Genomic DNA, 18,096 nt, shown 5'->3' on the forward strand with positions numbered 1-18,096 from the left:
CAAAAGTAGAGAAGTCTTGCTACAACTGCACAGAGTACTGGTGAGACCACACCTGGAGTACTGCATACAGGTTTGGTCTCCTTATTTAAGGAGGGATATAGTTGCATTGGAGGCAGTTCAGAGAAGGTTCACTAGGTTGATTCCTGAGATGAAGGAGTCGTCTTATGAAGAAAGCTTGAGCAGCTTGGGCCTACACTCATTGGAGTTTAGAAGAATGAGAGGTGATCTTATTGAAGGGAGCTAGGAGTTAAATTAAAAAGCAGGACATCAAAGGTAGTAATCTCAGGATTGCTACCAGTGCCACGTGCTAGTCAGAGTAGAAACTGCAGGATAGCTAAGATGAATACATGGCTTGAGGAGTGGTGCAGGAAGGAGGGATTCAAATTCCTGGGACATTGAAACCGGTTCTGGGGGAGGTGGGACCAGTACAAACTGGACGGTCTGCACCTGGGCAGGACCGAAGCCAATGTCCTAGGGCAAGTGTTTGCTAGTGCTGTTGGGGAAGGGTTAAACTAATATTCCAGGGGGATTGGAACCTATACAGGGAGACAGAAGAAAGTAAAATGGGGGCTGAAGCAAAAGATAGAAAGAAGAAAAGTAAAAGTGGAGGGCAGTGAAACCCAAGGCAAAAATCAGAAAGGGCCACATTACAGCAAAATTCTAAAGGGACAAAGTGTGTTAACAAGACAAGCCTGAAGATTCTGTGCCTCAATGCGAGGAGTATTCGTAATAAGGTGGAAGAATTAACTGCGCAGGCAGCTATTAACGAATATGATATAATTGGGATTACGGAGACATGGCTGCAGGGTGACCAAGGCTGGGAACTCAACATCCAGGGGTATTCAACTTTCAGGAAGGATAGACAGAAAGGAAAATGAGGTGGGGTAGCATTGCTGGTTAAAGAGGAAATTAATGCAATAGTAAGGATGAACATTAGCTTGGATGATGTGGAATCTGTATGGGTAGAGCTGCGGAATACCAAAGGGCATAAAACGCTAGTGGGAGTTGTGTACAGGCCTTAAACAGTAGTAGTGAAGTTGGGGACAGCATCAAACAAGAAATTAGGGATGCATGTAATAAAGGTACAGCAGTTATCATGGGCAACTTTAATCTACATATGGATTGGGCTAACCAAACTGGTTATTGGAGGAGGATTTAGGGATGGTTTTCTAGACCAATATGTCGAGGAACCAACCAGAGGGCTGGCCATCCTAGACTGGGTGATGTGTAATGAGAAAGGACTAATTAGCAATCTTGTTGTGCGAGGCCCCTTGGGGAAGAGTGACCATAATATGGTAGAATTCTTTATTAAGATGGAGAGTGACACATTTAATTCAGAGACGAGATTCTGAACTTAAGAAAAGGTAACTTCGATGGTATGAGTCGTGAATTGACTAGAATAGACTGCTGAATGATACTTAAAAGGTTGATGGTGGATAGGCAATGGCAGACATTTAAATATCACATGGATGAACTTCAACAATTGTACATCCCTGTCTGGAGTAAAAATAAAACTGGGAAGGTGGCTCAACCGTGGCTAACAAGGCAAATTAGGGATAGTGTTAAATCCAAGGAAGAGGCATATAACGTGTCCAGAATAAGCAGCAAACCTGAGGACTGGGAGAATTGTAGAATTCAGCAGAGGAGGACTAAGGGTTTAATTAGGAGGGGGAAAATAAAGTATGAGAGGAAGCTTGCTGGGAACATAAAAACTGACTGCAAAAGCTTCTATTGATATATGAAGAGAAAAAGATTAGTGAAGACAAACATAGGTCCCTTGCAGTCAGAATGAGGCGAAGTTATAATGGGGAAAAAAGAAATAGCAGACCAATTGAACGAATACTTCGGATCTGTCTTCACGAAGGAATAACCTTCCGGAAATACTAGGGGACCGAGGGTCCAGCGAAAAGGAGGAACTGAAGGAAATCCTTATTAGTCAGGAAATTGTGTTAGGGAAATTTATGGGATTGAAGGCTGATAAATCTCCAGGGCCTGATAGTCTGCATCCCAGAGCACTTAAAGAAGTGGCCCTACAAATAGTGGATGCATTGGTGATCATTTTCCGACTCTGGATCAATTCCTATGGACTGGAGGGTAGCTAATGTAACACCACTTTTTAAAAAAGGAGAGAGAAAACAGGGAATTATAGACTGGTTAGCCTGACATCACTAGTGGGGAAAATGTTGGAATCAATTATTAAAGATGAAATAGCAACGCATTTGGAAAGCAGTGACAGGATAGGTCCAAGTCAGCATGGATTTAGGAAAGGGAAATCATGCCTGATAAATTTTCGAGAATTTTTTGAGGATGTAACTAGTAGAGTGGACAAGGGAGAACCAGTGGATATGGGATATTTGGACTTTCAAAAGGCTTTTGACAAGGTCCCACACAAGAGATTGGTGTGCAAAATTAAAGCACATGGTATTGGGGGTAATGTATTGACGTGAATAGAGAATTGGTTGACAGACATGAAGCAGAGAGTCGGGATAAATGGGTCCTTTTCAGAATGGCAGGCAGTGACTAGTGAGGTGCCGCAGGGCTCAGTGCTGGGACCCCAGCTATTTACAATATGTATCAATTATTTAGATGAAGGGATTGAGTGTAATATCTCCAAGTTTGCAGATGACACTAAGCTGGGTGGCAGTGTGGGCTGTAAGGAGGATGACTTGGACAGGTTAGGTGAGTGCCAGATGCAGTGTAATGTGAATAAGTGTGAGGTTATCCACTTTGGTGGCAAAAACAGGAAGGCAGAATATTATCTGAATGGTGACAGATTAGGAAAAAGGAGGTGCAACGAGACCTGGGTGTCATGGTACATCAGTTATTGAAAGTTGTCATGCAGGTACAGCAGGCGGTGAAGAAGGCAAATGGTATGTTGGCCTTCATAGCTAGGGGATTTGAGTATAGGAGCAGGGAGGTCTTACTGCAGTTGTACAGGGCCTTGGTGAGGCCTCTCCTGGAATATTGTGTTCAGTTTTGGTCTCCTAAGCCGAGGAAGGATGTTCTTGCTTGAGGGAGTGCAGCGAAGGTTCACCAGACTGATTCCCGGGATGGCTGGACTGACATATGAGGAGAGAATGGATCAACTGGCCCTTTATACACTGGAGTTTAGAAGGATGAGAGGGGATCTCATAGAAACATATAAGATTCTGACGGGACTGGACAGGTTAGATGCGGGAAGAATGTTCCCATTGTTGGGGAAGTCCAGAACCAGGGGACACAGTCTTACGATAAGAGGTAAGCCATTTAGAACTGAGATGAGGAGAAACTTCTTTAGAGAGTTGTTAACCTGTGGAATTCCCTGCCGCAGAGAGTTGTTGATGCAAGTTCATTGGATATATTCAAGGGGGAGTTAGATATGGTCCTTACGGCTGGGGGGGGGGAGGGGTCAAGGGGTATGGAGAGGAAGCAGGAAAGGGGTACTGAGGGAATGATCAGCCATGATCTTATTGAATGGTGGTGCAGGCTCGAAGGGCCGAATGGCCTACTGATGCACCTATTTTTTATGTTTCTATGAAACGTATAAGATTCTGAAGGGGCTTGACAGGGTAGATGCAAAGAGGAAGTTTCCTCTCGTGGGGGAATCTAGAACTAGGGGATATAGTTTCAGAATAAAGGGTCGCTCATTTAAAACGGAGATGAGGAGGAATTTCTTCTCTCAGAGGGTCGTGAATCTTTGGTATTCTCTATCATAGATAGCTGTGGAGGCTGAGTCATTCAATATATTTAAAGGGGAGATAAGAGAGATTTTTGAACTACAGGGGAGTCAAGAGTTGTGGGGAGCAGGCAGGAAAGTGGAGTTGAGGTCAAGATCAGATCAGCTATGATTTTATTGAATGCCAGAGCAGGCTCAAGGGATCAAATGGCCTACTCCTGCTCCTATTTCTTATGTTAATCTGTGAACCTTGATCTGAACATTCAAAAATGTTATTGATTTTGAGGAATAGAAAAAATATCTAAGCATTGATAACACCTCTAATATCTCCAACTGAGCTAATCTGCTTTAACTATGTTTAGTATGTGTCAGCCATGGCTCAGTTGGTAGCACCCTTGTCTCTGAGTCACAAGTTTGTGGGTTGAAGTCGCACTCCAGAGACATGAGCACAAAAATCTTGGCTGATTCTCCAGTGCAGTGCTGAGGGACTGCTGCACTGTCGGAGGTGCTGTCTTTTGGATAAGCTGTTAAACCGAGGCCCAGACTGCTCCCTCAGGTGGACGTAAAAGATCCCATTGCACTATTTCAAGCAGAACAAGGGAGTTATCCCCGATACCCTGGCCAATATTTTCCTTTAACATCAGTAAAACAGATTATCTGGTCATTATCACATTGCAAATTGGCTGCTGGGTTTCCTACATTATGGCAGTGACTACACTTCAAAAAGAACTTAATTAGCTGTAAAGCGCTGTGGGGCATCTGGTGGTCGTGAAAGGTGCTAAATAAATGCAAGTCTTTCTTTTTATTTTCTGTATATCTTTTATTTCTCTACTTTCTCCCATTGTGCCTCTTTTTGTCTGCTGTCAGTTCCCCACTTCCTCTTCCCCACCCAATTTACAGTTCATTTGTTGTGTACATGGTCTCTCTCTCTCTCCCTCACTCGATTGCTCCCTATAAGCTGTCCATCTGCCAATATCTCCCAGTTCTGGTCAAGTGTTCTCCCTGACCCATCACTATTTCTCTTTCCTTTATAGACAACAACAACTTGCATTTATATAATGCCTTTAAGAACATAAGTGTTATGAGCAGGAATAGGCCATACGGCCCCTCGAGCCTGCTCCACCATTCAATAAAATCATGGCTGATCATCGACCTCAACTCCACTTTCCTGCCCGATCTCCATATCCCTTGATTCCCTGAAACTTCAAAAACGTATCTATCTCAGCCTTGAAATAACATTGTAAAATGGCCCCTGGTGCTTTACAGGAGTATTATCAGATAGAATTTGACACAGAGCTACATAAGGAGATACTAGGAAAGGTGACCAAAAGCTTGGTCAATGAGGCACATTTTAAAGAGGGTTAAAAAGGAAAAGAGTGGCTTAAGTAAATGTTGCTCCCCTGGAGGATGAGACTGGGGAATTAATAATGAAGAACAAGGAAATGGCAGCGACATTGAACAAATATTTTGTATCAGTCTTCACAGTAGAAGACACCAAAAACATCCCAATAATGGATAATCAAGGGGCTATAGGTAGGGAGGAACTTAATACAATCACTATCACTAATGAAGTAGTACTTGGTAAAATAATGGGACTAAAGGTGGACAAGTCCCCTGGACGTGATGCCTTACATCCTAGAATCATAAGAGAAGTGGCTGCAGAGATAGTGGATGCATTGATTGTAATCTACCAAAATTCCCAGCAGATTGGAAAACCACAACTGTAACGCCCCTATTTAAAAAAGGAGACAGACAAAAGTAGGAAACTATAGACCAGTTAGCCTAACATCTGTCGTTTGGAATATACTGGAGTTCATTATTAAGGAAGCAGTAGCGGGACATTTGGAAAAGCATGATTCCATCAAGCAGAGTCAGCGTGGTTTTATGAAAGGGAAATCATGTTTGACAAATTTGCTTCTTTGAGGATGTAAAGAGCAGGATGGATAAGGGGAATCCAGTAGATGTGGTGTATTTCGATTTCCAGAAGGCATTGGATAAGGTGCCACATAAGAGATTACTGCACAAGATACGGGGTTGGGGCTAATATATTAGCATGGATAGAGGATTGGCTAACTAACAGAAAACAGTTGGGATAAATGGGTCATCTTCCAGTTGGCAAGCAGTGACTAGTGGGATGCCGCAGGGATTGGTGTTGGGTCCTCAACTATTTACAATCTATATTAATTACTTGGATGAAGGGGCCGAATGTAATGTAGCCAAGTTTACTGATGATATAAAGATGGGTGGGAAAGCAAATTGTGAGGAGGGCACAAAAAATCTGCAAAGGGATATAGACAGGCTAAAATTTGGCAGATGGAGTATAATGTGGGAAAATGTGAGGTTATCCACTTTGGCAGAAATAATAGAAAAGCAAATTATAATTGAAATGGAGAAAAATTGCAAAGTGCTGCAGTACAGAGACACCTGTGGGTCCTTGTGCATGAAACACAAAAAGTTAGTATGCAGGTACAGCAAATAATCAGGAAGGCAAATGGAATGTTGGCCTTTATTGCAAGGAGGATAGACTATAAAAGCAGAGAAGTCCTGCTACAACTGTACAGGGTATTGGTGAGGCCACACCTGGAGTACTGCGTACAGTTTTGGTCTCCGTATTTAAGGAAGGATATACTTGCATTGGAGGCTGTTCAGAGAAGGTTCACTAGGTTGATTTCGGAGATGAGGGGGTTGATTTATGAAGATAGGTTGAGTAGGTTGGGCCTATACTCATTGGACTCAGAAGAATGAGAGGTGATCTTATTGAAACATATCAGATAATGCAAGGGCTCGACAAGGTGGATGCAGAGAGGATATTTTCACTCGTGGGGGAATCCAGAACTCGGGGTATAGTTTCAGAATAAGGGGTCGCCTATTTAGAACTGAGATGAAGAGGAATTTCTTCTCTCAGTGGATCATAAATCTGTGCAATTCTCTGCCCCAGAGAGCTGTGGAGGCTGGGTCATTGAATATATTTAAGGCGGTGATAGAAAGATTTTTGAACAATAAGGGAGTGAAGGATTATGGGGAGCAGACAGGGAAGTGGAGCTGAGTACATGATCAGATCAGCCATGATCTTATTGAATGACGGAGCAGGGTCGAGGGGTCAAATGGCCTATTCCTGCTCCAATTTCTTATATTCTTATGTTCTTAAAGTGACTAACATACTGGGTTTTGTGTTTAATGATCCCAGGTATGCTACCTATACCTTCCCTGGCTAGCAAGACTAGGAGAGGCAGTCTGGAAGGTATTGGGAGCTGGGACTTGTCCATAAGACTAACCGAAGGTATGAGAGCTGAACTAATCTTGAATTAGAAAGTAGAAAAGGCCCAAAAGTGGAACAGTCAGTAACAGGACATCAAGTAGTCTCCTCTTATCTTGGAGATATCAAATATTGACACACTGTGTTATTTTGAAATATCAAAATATTAAACTCCAGACCAATTGTAGGGGTTATTAACTTCAGCAAAAACAGCAGAGTCCAACCCCTACAGTCACTTGTGACCTCGCTGGTGTCTCAGCAGGTTGGATGAACAAGTGAATCCCTTCCCACACTCAGAGTAAGTGAATGGCCTTTCCGCAGTGTGAACTCCCTGGTGCGTTAGAAGATTGGTTGAACTACTGAATCCCTTCCCACACTCGGAGCAGGTGAACAGCCTCTCCCCACTGTGAACTCGCTTGTGAGTTAGCAGGGAGGATGACCGAGTGAATCCCTTCCCACACACAAAGCAGGTGAACGGCCTCTCCCCACTGTGAACTCGCTTGTGTGTTAGCAGGGAGGATGACTGAGTGAATTCCTTCCCACACAAGGAGCAGGTGAACGGCCTCTCCCCAGTGTGAACTCCCTGGTGTATCACCAGGCTGGATGACAAAGTGAATCCCTTCCCACACTGAGATCAGATGAACGGCCTCTCCCCGGTGTGAACTCGCTGGTGTGTCATCAGGCTGGATGACTGAGTGAATCCTTTCCCACACACGGAGCAGGTGAACGGCCTCTCCCCAGTGTGATCTCACTGGTGTCTCAGCAGGGTAGATAACCGAGTGAATCCCTTCCCACACTCAGAGCAACTGAACGGCCTCTCCCTGGTGTGACTGTGCCGATGAATTCCCAGCTCAGATGGGGAATTGAATTCCTTTCCACAGTCTCCAAATTTCCACGGTTTCTCCATGGTACGTGTGTTCTTGTATGTCCCCAGGTTGGATGATCAGTTGAAGCCTCGTCCTCACACAGTACATGTGTACGGTTTCTCCCCGCTGTTAATGGTGCAATGTTTTTTCTGGCTGCATAACTGGTTAAAGCTCTTTCCACAGAAAGTGCACTGGAACACTCTCACTCAGGTCTGTGTGTCTCAGTGCCTTTCCAGTCTCACTGATGTTTGTAACCTGTTCCCAGAGACAGAACAGACAAATATTTCTCCTTCTACAGTCAAAGGCCGATGATATTCAGGTGATGAGGAATCGAATTGATGTGAAGTTTGGTTTGAGTTTCCCGTCTGCAAATCCTCCCCTTCTAATACCCATCTAAAAAGAGATTACAGAACTCATCACTGTAAATACAGGACAGAAATTCAGAACAGTTTCTATGGAAGATCCTTTCCTCTCTTGCTCCTCCAAAACTCTAAATCCCCGTCCCATACACACTTTCTCCTCCCTGTGCTGAAATCCAAACACATCACACGCCTCAAGACAGTTTGTTCTCCGCTCCCAGTTTTCACCACCAACTCTGGCTGCGTGCAGTTCTACACAAATACAAAAGCAAAAATAGAAAATGCTGGAAATCTCAGCGCATGAGGCAGTATCTGTGGAGAGAGAAACAGAATTAACATTTCAGATCGATGACCCTTCGTCAGAACAGGCAATAGTTCGAAATGTAACAGATTCTTAAGGATGTGCTGGGGCCCTGAAAGTAGGAGGGGGAGGGGGTGGAAAGAACAAAAGGGAAGGTCTGTGACAGGGTGGGAGGCAGAAGAGATTTGATTGACAAAGGGGATGATGGCCAAATTGAGAGGGTAATAGCAGAAGTTAGGAAACAAAAGATGAGTCGAGAGAGAATAATTGCCTGCTGCCATGGACAACAGAGAGAAGCAATATAAAGAGTGGGGGTGGGGGGGGGGGAGGGGAGATTTTGTAAAAAGTAAAGGACGAGGAAATGGAACAAAATGTGGGCAGAGATTATGGCCTAAAATTGTTTAACTCAATGTTGAGTCCGGAAGGCTGTAAAGTGCCTAAACAAAAGATGAGCTGCTGTTCCTCGAGCTTGCATTGTGCTTCATTGGAGCAGTGTAGGAGGCTGAGGGCGTAGAAGTCAGAGTGGGAGTGGTAGTATCGTATTAGTATAGTATTCGGCTGTCCCTTGTATCGAGGATGACCTGCTTCCACACCAAAGAGGTAAAGAGTTCACAGGTGCTTCAATGAGGGACATGATATTTCAGGTTGTGAACTACATATTGAAGGGTGAAAGATGCCTGTGGGTGGATTATTTTAACGTGGGGTGGCCGTTGCACACCAGCCACCACACGGGCTTGACCGAGCAAGGTCTTGTCCAGTGGCCAGCGCTAACCAAAACTGCTGGAGACCAGCTCTGTTGCACAGACCTTGTTCACACACAGACTCTTATTGACAATAGATCGCAGTGTGGGCTGGCCCGTGCTGCCCCTGGGCCCTCACCTCTTCTGGGTCCTGAACTCTCGCCCCTCCTGGGCCTCGATCACCTCACTCTATGATCTCCCGCCACTCCTCTGCTGTTTGCCGCCCCTCCTGTTGTACCTGGGCCCCACCGATGATCCTTCCCACGCTCCAATCGGCGACCTGGGTTCTGGTGACGTTACCCAGTGGCCCTCCTGGAATGGCTTGCGCTGCTCCCTGCTCCCTCCCTCCCTCCCCCACAAACAGCAATGTGATAATGTGCTGTCCCTGCCATGGGAGTGTTTAATGGGTCAGCGTAGAAGGAGAGTAATTCTGTATCTAAGCCTTGCTGTACCTACCCTTGGATTGTTTAATGGAATAGAGTAGAGAAATCTGCCCCTGGAAGCTTTTGAAGAAATAGTATAGAGGAAGCTTTGCACTGTACCTAACCCGTGCTGTACCTGACCTGGGATTGTTTCATGAGACAGTGTAGAGTGAGCTTTATTCTGTATCTAACCAGAACTGTTCTTGTCCTGGGACTGTTTAGAAAAGTGTAGAGCAATCTTTATTCTGTATATGACCTGTGCAAAACCTGCCTTGTGGGAGTGTAGTGGGGACATTAGTCTATATCTACCAAGTGCTGTCCCTGTCGTGGGAGTGTTTAATGGGTCAGTGTTGAGGGAGATTTATTCTGTATCTTAGCCTTGCTGCACTGACCCTTGGATTGTTTTATGGAATAGTGCAGAGGGAGCTTTACTCCGAATATAATTCCTGCTGTACCTGCCCTGGTAGTATTCGACCGGAAAGTGTAGAGGGACATTTTTGCTGTATGTAACCTGTACTGTACCTGCCCCTGGAAGCTTTGGAATGAATGTTATAGAGGGAGCTTTACTCTGTAGCAAAACCGTGCTGTACCTGCCCTGGGATTGTTTCATGAGTCAGTGTAGAGGGAGATATATTCTATATCTATGCCATGTTGTACCTACCCTGGGAGTGTTTGGGATAGTGTAGAGGGATCTTTTCTCTGTATCTAACCCATTCTGTACCTGCCCTGGGAGTGTTTGATGGGACAGTGCAGAGGGAGCTTTTCTCTGTATCTAACCCATGCTGCCTCTGCCCCAGGAGGGAGTAGAGGGAGATTAATTCTGTATGTAAGCCGTGCTGCACCTACTGTTGGATTGTTTTATGGGCTTGAGTCGAGGGAGCTTTACTCTGAATCTAATCTGTGCTGTGCCTGCCCTGGGAGTGTTTGATGGGACAGTGTAGAAGGAGCTTATTGCTGTATGTAACCTATGCTGTACCTACCCCAGTCGTGTTTGAAGGAGGGAGCTTTATTCTATATCGAACCCGTGCTGTCTCTTCTGTGGAGTGGCGAGGGAGCTTTCCTCTGCACCTAACCCGTGCTGTACCTGCCCTGAGAATAGTGATGATAGATCTATGCTGCATCAAATCCATGCTGCATGTACCCTGGGAGTGTTAGCTGGGACAGTGTCAGAGGGGCAGTACATAAGAAATAGGAGCAGGAGTAGGCCATTTGGTGCCTCAAACCTCCTCCGCCATTCAATAAGTTCATGGCTGATCTGATCCTGGGCTCAGCTCCACTTCGCTGCCTGCTCCCCATAACCCTTCACTCCACTATATTTCAAAAATTTGTCTAACTCCACCTTAAATATATTCAATGACCTAGCTTCTATAGCTCCTTGGGGTAGAGAATTCCACAGATTTACAACCCTCAGAGAAGAAATTCTTCCTCATCTCCGTTTTAAATGGGTGACCCCTTATTCTGAAACTGTGCCCCCTAGATCTAGATTCCCCCACAAGCGGAAATATCCTCTCTGCATCTACCCTGTCAAGCCTTATATGTTTCAGAATCTTATGTTTCAATAAGATCACCTCTCATTCTTCTAAACTCCAATGAGTATAAGTCCAACCTTTCTTCATAATTCAACCCCTTCATCTCAGGAATCAACCCAGTGAACCTTCTCTGAACAGCATCTACTGCAAGTATATCCCTCTGTGAATAAGGAGAACAAAACTGTCCGCAGTACTCTAGGTGTGGTCTCACCAAAGACCTGTACAGTTGTAGCAGGACTTCAATACTTTTATACTCCATCCCCTTGCAGTAAAAGCCAATATTCCATTTGATTTCTAATTACTTGCTGCATTGGCATGCTAACATTTTGTGTTTCATGTACAAGGATCCCCAGATCCCTCTTTGCGACAGCATTTTGTAGTCTCTCTCCATTTAAATAATAATTTGATTTTTTATTCTTCCTACCAAAGTGGATAACCTCGCATTTTCCCACATTATACTCCATCTGCCAAATTTTTTCCCATTCACTTAACCTATCTATATCCCTTATAGATTATGTGTCCTCCTCACAACTTGCTTTCCCACCTAGCTTTGTATCATCAGCAAATTTGGCTACATTACACTCTGTATCTACATTCAAGTCATTAATATAGATTGTAAATAGTTGAGGCCCCAGCACTGATCCCTGTGGCACCCCAGAGTATAATGTAGGAAAATGTGAGGTTATCCACGTTAGCAGAAAAAGTAGTGTAATATAAATAGAGACAGGGTGTAGTGTAATATAAACAGGAACAGGGTCTAGTGCGGGAATAACATGGGGATTCTAACCCTGGGACTGTACGTGGGGATTCTAACCCTGGGACTGTACATGGGCGTCCAACCCTGGGACTGTACATGGAGATTCTAACACTGGGATTGTACATGGGTATTCTAACGCTGGGACTGTACATGGGGATTACAACCCTGGGACTGTACATGGGGGTTCCAACCCTGGTCTGTACATGGGGATTCTAACCCTGGGACTGTACATGGGGATTCCAATCCTGGGACTGTACATGGGGATTCCAACCCTGGGACTATACATGTGGATTCTAACCCTGGGACTGAACATGGGGATTCTAACCCTGCAACTGTACATGGGGATTTCAACCTGGGACTGTACATGGGGATTCTAACCCTGGGACTGTACATGGCGATTCTAATCCTGGGACTGTACATGGGGATTCCAACCTGGAACTATACATGAAGATTCTAACCCTGGGTCTGTACACGGGGATTCCAACCCTGGGTCTGTACATGAGGATTCTAACCCTGGGATTGTACATGGGGATTCCAACCCTGGAGTGTACAAGGGGACCCAGCTCCGGAGTTTTTCTGTTGAAATTGCGTGGGATGTAAACTATAAACTCAGCACTGACCGGATAGTGAAAAATCCGAGGTGTGGAGAGGGAGAAAATACCTGGGGCATTTTGTTACTTTCTCGGGCACTAGGACCCTGTTGGAACAGACACAGAAGCCCCGCCCATTTATTGTTCTGCGTTTAAGTGGCCGCACATGCGCTTTGCTGCTCACTGAGTCAAGATGGGAGAGCACTGAACCTGCCTTCCTGCACAAAGATGGCATCCGTTAGACTTGACCTGTGACCGGGAGAAAGCCCCGAGCTGCAAACGCGGGACCTTCTGGTTAATATTCCGGGCTTGCGGCGTGCACCAATTGTTTATGAAACCTTCCCGCTCACCCGCGGCTCCGTTACTCCCCTCCGCCCCGTTGAATTTTACCTTGTGTCTGGAGTCGATTACACGACGCATACTCCAATCCCAGGTGCATGTGCATGTGCACTGAACTCCTGTAGTCTGGATGCGGCACATTTCCCCCCGCGGCGAATGCTGGGTAAATGACCCACCATTGAAAGACACGTTGGTGAATATAATAGGACTTAATGTTATTATATTGAGCAGTGAACCATATTCATTCTGACAGTTAGAGTTTGTTTTATAAGAACATAAGAAACAGGAGCAGGAGTAGGCCATTTGACCCCATCGAGCCTGCACTACCATTCAATAATATTATGGCTGATCTGGCTATGGACTCAGCTCCACTTTCCTTCCCGCTCCCCATAACTCTTTACTCCTTTATCGCTCAAAAATATATCTATCTCTGCCTTTTCAGGTTGAAAATCGGTGGTTAGTGGTATTCCACAGGGATTCGTGCTGGGACCACACCTGTTTGCAATATACATAGATGACCTGGAAGAGGGGACAGAGTGTAGTGTAACAAAATTTGCAGATGACACAAAGATGAGTGGGAAAGCGGGTTGGGTAGAGGACACAGAGAGGCTGTAAAGAGATTTAGATAGATTAAGCGAATGGGCTAAGGTTTGGCAGATGGAATACAATGTCGGAAAATGTGAGGTCATCCACCTTGGGAAAAAAAACAGTAAAACGGAATATTATTTGAATGGGGAGAAATTACAACATGCTGCGGTGAAGAGGGACCTGGGGGTCCTTGTGCATGAATCCCAAAAAGTTAATTTGCAGGTGCAGCAGGTAATCAGGAAGGCGAATGGAATGTTGGCCTTCATTGCGAGAGGGATGGAGTACAAAAGCAGGGAGGTCCTGCTGCAGCTGTACAGGGTATTGGTGAGGCCGCACCTGGAGTACTGCGTGCAGTTTTGGTCACCTTACTTAAGGAAGGATGTACTAGCTTTGGAGGGGGTACAGATACGATTCACTAGGCTGATTCCGGAGATGAGGGGGTTACTTTATGATGATAGATTGAGTAGACTGGGTCTTTACTCGTTGGAGTTCAGAAGGATGAGGGGTGATCTAATAGAAACATTTAAAATAATGAAAGGGATAGACAAGATTGAGGTGGAGAGGTTGTTTCCACTGGTTGGGGAGACTAGAACTAGGGGGCACAGCCTCAAAATACGGGGGAGCCAATTTAAAACGGAGTTGAGAAGGACTTTCTTCTCCCAGAGGGTTGTGAATCTGTGGAATTCTCTGCCCAAGGAATCAGTTGAGGCTAGCTCATTGAATGTATTCAAATCGCAGATAGATAGATTTTTAACCAATAAGGGAATTAAAGGTTATGGGGAGCGGGCGGGTAAGTGGAGCTGAGGCCAGATCAGCCATGATCTTATTGAATGGCGGAGCAGGCTCGAGGGACTAGATGGCCTACTCCTGTTCCTAATTCTTATGTTCTTATGATCATAAATATATTCAATGACCCAGCCTCCACAGCACTCTGGGGCAGATAATTCCCTGGATTTACAACCCTCTAGGAGAAGAAATTTCTCCCCATCTCCGTTTTAAATGGGTGGCCCCTTAGTCTAAGACTATGTCCCCCTAGTTTTAGTTTCCTCTATGAGTGGGAATATCCTCTCTGCATCCACCTTATCGATCCACCTCAGTATCTTATAAGTTTCAATAAGATCACCTCTTATTCTTCTGAACTCTAATGTGTATAGGCCCAATCTACTCACCCTATCCTCATAAGTCAACCCGCTCATCTCTGGAATCAATATCGTGAACCTTTTCTGAACAGCCACCAATGCAAATATATCCTTCCTTAAATACGGAGACTAAAACTGTATGCAGTACTCCAGGTGTGGCCTCACCAATAACCTGTTCAGTTGCAGCAGGACTTCTTTGCTTTTATACTCTGTCCCCTTTGCAATAAAGGCCAACATTCCATTTTCTGCTGATCTTACCCCATACCAGAATCGCAGATTAATATTCTGCATAAATATTGAATAAATCAGCTTTGTTTCAAACACAGTCTGTCAAATATTTGATTTATCCATGATCAGAGGAGACGTATTAATCGTATGTTACCGACTGTTCCATTTTGGGTCTTTTCTTACTCTAGATTATTTCAGTTTTTCTCAAGTTCACCTTCGACCACATCTAACCCAAAGCTTGTTCCGTTTGAGTACATGGCTGTGGTTGTCACTGACTCAACTAGAGTGTTTCACATTATACTGAACTGAAGTTCCTTTGAACCACCCCTTTATCAAATTGTCTTGCATAAGATTTGAAATCCTTTATATTCTGTATTATTTAACCATTTTTGGATCCGATTTAATGGAGGTTCTTCAGACTGGAGGGATGTAAACAGTGATGTCTCCCAGGGCCAGTGTTGGGACCAGTGCTCTTTTCAATATAGAGAAATGATCTGGGCTTGGATATATGGGACACAAGATCAAATTCTCCAGATGATGCCAAAAAGGGACCATGGCCAACTGTGAAAGGACTGTAAGTGAGTTCAGTGTGAATACACTGGTTATTAAATGGGGCAGGTGATGTCAGATGAAATTTAACATAGAGGATACAATTTGGGAGGAAGGAAAATATAGGAAATATTCATTAAATGGTAAAAATGTAAAAAGAGAAGAGGAGCAGAACAAGAAAGAGGGGTGAGATTCTAGCTAATATCTTGCCTTCTTTATTGGCAATTTCAAGAGTCTAGTGTCAGAAGTTTTAATATCTTATTAAGAAATATAAGATGAGCAGATTATCTGTCTTCTACCGTACCTTATATTGATTCATCAATCAGAGCAAACATGCAAGTCCCGTGTGTCCACAGTAAATGACACGGGACCATCCCACTGGATGGAACCTCGGGTGCCCTAAGCTTGATCTCCGATGTCTCCAGTCCCCTTACATCAGTCTCCCCTCACTTTTATACCCTGCAGTGATCCATCTCTGGCACCTGACTCTTCTTTGTCTTCTCTGCTGGGTTTTGGCAGGAAGCTGGGAAAAGACAGTTGGAACTTCTCTAATCTGTGATTTACAAGGACACTTTCCCTGGTTCCCAGCAGTTACTTTTCTTCAGTAATTTTCTCATTATCCTTAAACTACCCAGCCAACTGTTAATTGTGTTATTTCTTATAGTTTCACAATTATAGGTATAAACATCTCACATTACAATATGCTCTGATAAAGCTACCTTTCACACTCGTGCCTCTGACATGTCTTCCTTTTCCTCAACAGTGGATTCCCCTCCACTGTGGTTAACATGGCCCTCCACCATGTTTTCAAGCGAACGAACGTTCTGGACGGAGATGCGGAGAGGATCAGCAATGGCTGTCCCACAGTCTGCATCCACAGGGTCAGCGCTGGGGGGGAGCGTGGGAAGGGGGGAGTTGGACGGGGAGGAGATTGGCACGATTAGCCCCCAGTGGGCCCGCTGGTGGGAATGTCGGCGACAGGGTAGGATGGGACTGTGCAGGTTGCTGCTCCTGAGGAGGCAGCAACGAGTGCCTTGATGGGCCCTTCGGAGGATGACAAGAGAGGCACAGAGGGAAGCTGCAGGCTTGTCTAGGAGGGAGTCAAGCCTGCGACAGCGGCAGGTGAGTAGGAAGGTTGAAGAGTAATGAAGGATTGGGGTAGGGATTTGGGAGGGCAGAATATCCGAGAGAGAGGAGATGAAAGGAGGTGCGACGATAGGAGAGAGCAGTCAGGCAGAGATAGAGAGAAAAGGAAAAGGGGGAAAAGTGGAAAAGTATTGAATGATTCGGGCCCGAGCAGTAGCCAAAGTGCGCACGTAAATGGACACAGGGGGGAAAGCTCAGGTTACATCGGCCTGGTTACATGTGCTAATTAATGGGATACATATTTCCTGGCAGCAGGTTGGAGACAATAGTGGGGAGACCAGGGTCAAAGTCCGAGGTCCCATGGAGGGACAAAGCTGATGGAAGCAGGATGGGGCCGAAATGGAGCATTGCCAGACCGCTGTCCAAATTCAGAGACAGGTGTAGTAGGCGAGTGAAGTCCAGAGGCTATTTGAAAGACAGAGAGTTCGTGGATGGAGGTTGTTGCCGTAGCAATGAGAGTCGGTGGCGGTAAAGGAAGCTGATGGCGAAATAGACGCAAGTTGCAGGTCACCATAGATTAAAGTGACGGAGAAAAAGTAAAACCACAAGCCAGCGAGCAGCAAAGCTGGAAACCGGTAGAACGAGTCACTGCACAGCAAGTGAAACAGCAGGTGTTAGCTATAGGCCAACAACGCTGAAAAACCACTGGAACCAGTTCAGCAGATAGACAGCCGCAGTTTCAATATTTTTAAACTTTTTCTTAGCAGCAGAGAAAGAGACGAAGCAGATAAATCTTACAGTGTAATCCAATGTATTCCATTACAGACATGTAATCTAAATGTCCGCTGAAGTCCAGGAGATCGGAAACCGATGTGTGAAATGAATTCAGCAGCTGAAGACATTGAAGCGACTCAATAGCAGAGCAGAGACACAGCCGCTGAGTCACACAGTGTGGTCAGTAGAACAGCGTCGTCCTGTTGGCGAGGAATCCAGGTAATAGAATCAAGTTTCAGCAGAGTTCCAGCAGGTGAACGAGCTCAGTGAGAACAGAGACACGCTGGGTCGGGGGATCGGCGGCGCACTCAGCAGGGACAGCTTTAAACCTGTAGTTTGGGCTGAAATGCCTTCACCATCAGAGCCAGGGTATCTTAAGCAATGGGAGAAAGGAGATTGGGGGAAGAAAGGGAAAAGGATGGCAATGGATGACCAAGGATACAGTTGAAGAGAAGAGCAGCTCAGTAAGGAGTTGTCAGTCCTGGAGACATCGTGAATCCAATATTAACCAACCCCACAGTCACTGACACCAATCTCCTCCTGTCTGATACAAACCAATCACAGTCACTGACACCAATCTCCTCCTGTCTGATACAAACCAATCACAGTCACTGACACCAATCTCCTCCTATCTGATACAAACCAATCACAGTCACTGACACCAATCTCCTCCTGTCTGATATAAACCAACCCCACAAGCCCAGAAAGATTAAACTCAGACCATTTTTCTGATTGGGCTTGTCTCCATTCCCGTGCCGAGAGGATTGCTGTACCAGCCGGAGGGGCAACATTTGGGAACTCTCAATTCTCCACCAATTCCCATTCCCCTTCTTTCTGGTGGATAATGGAGGTGTCAGTGTGTAACGTGCAAGTCAGTAAGAATTGCCAGCGATGATTAATCAGCACTTTCTAATTGGA

At 45.1% G+C, this 18,096-nt stretch overlaps 1 protein-coding gene and 1 pseudogene across 1 annotated transcript in view; one reads left to right on the plus strand and one right to left on the minus strand.

Moving 5' to 3' along the window:
- LOC139254078 (zinc finger protein 271-like) overlaps window positions 1-7,818 on the minus strand; it is a 28,284-nt pseudogene extending 20,466 nt beyond the window's left edge.
- LOC139254085 (zinc finger protein 271-like) overlaps window positions 1-18,096 on the plus strand; it is a gene marked incomplete at its 3' end in the record, with an annotated part of 222,481 nt that overhangs the window by 73,296 nt on the left and 131,089 nt on the right. The gene's annotated exons all lie outside the window — the stretch shown is intronic.

This window comes from Pristiophorus japonicus, unplaced genomic scaffold (assembly GCF_044704955.1).
Source record: "Pristiophorus japonicus isolate sPriJap1 unplaced genomic scaffold, sPriJap1.hap1 HAP1_SCAFFOLD_532, whole genome shotgun sequence".
Taxonomy (NCBI): domain Eukaryota; kingdom Metazoa; phylum Chordata; class Chondrichthyes; family Pristiophoridae; genus Pristiophorus; species Pristiophorus japonicus.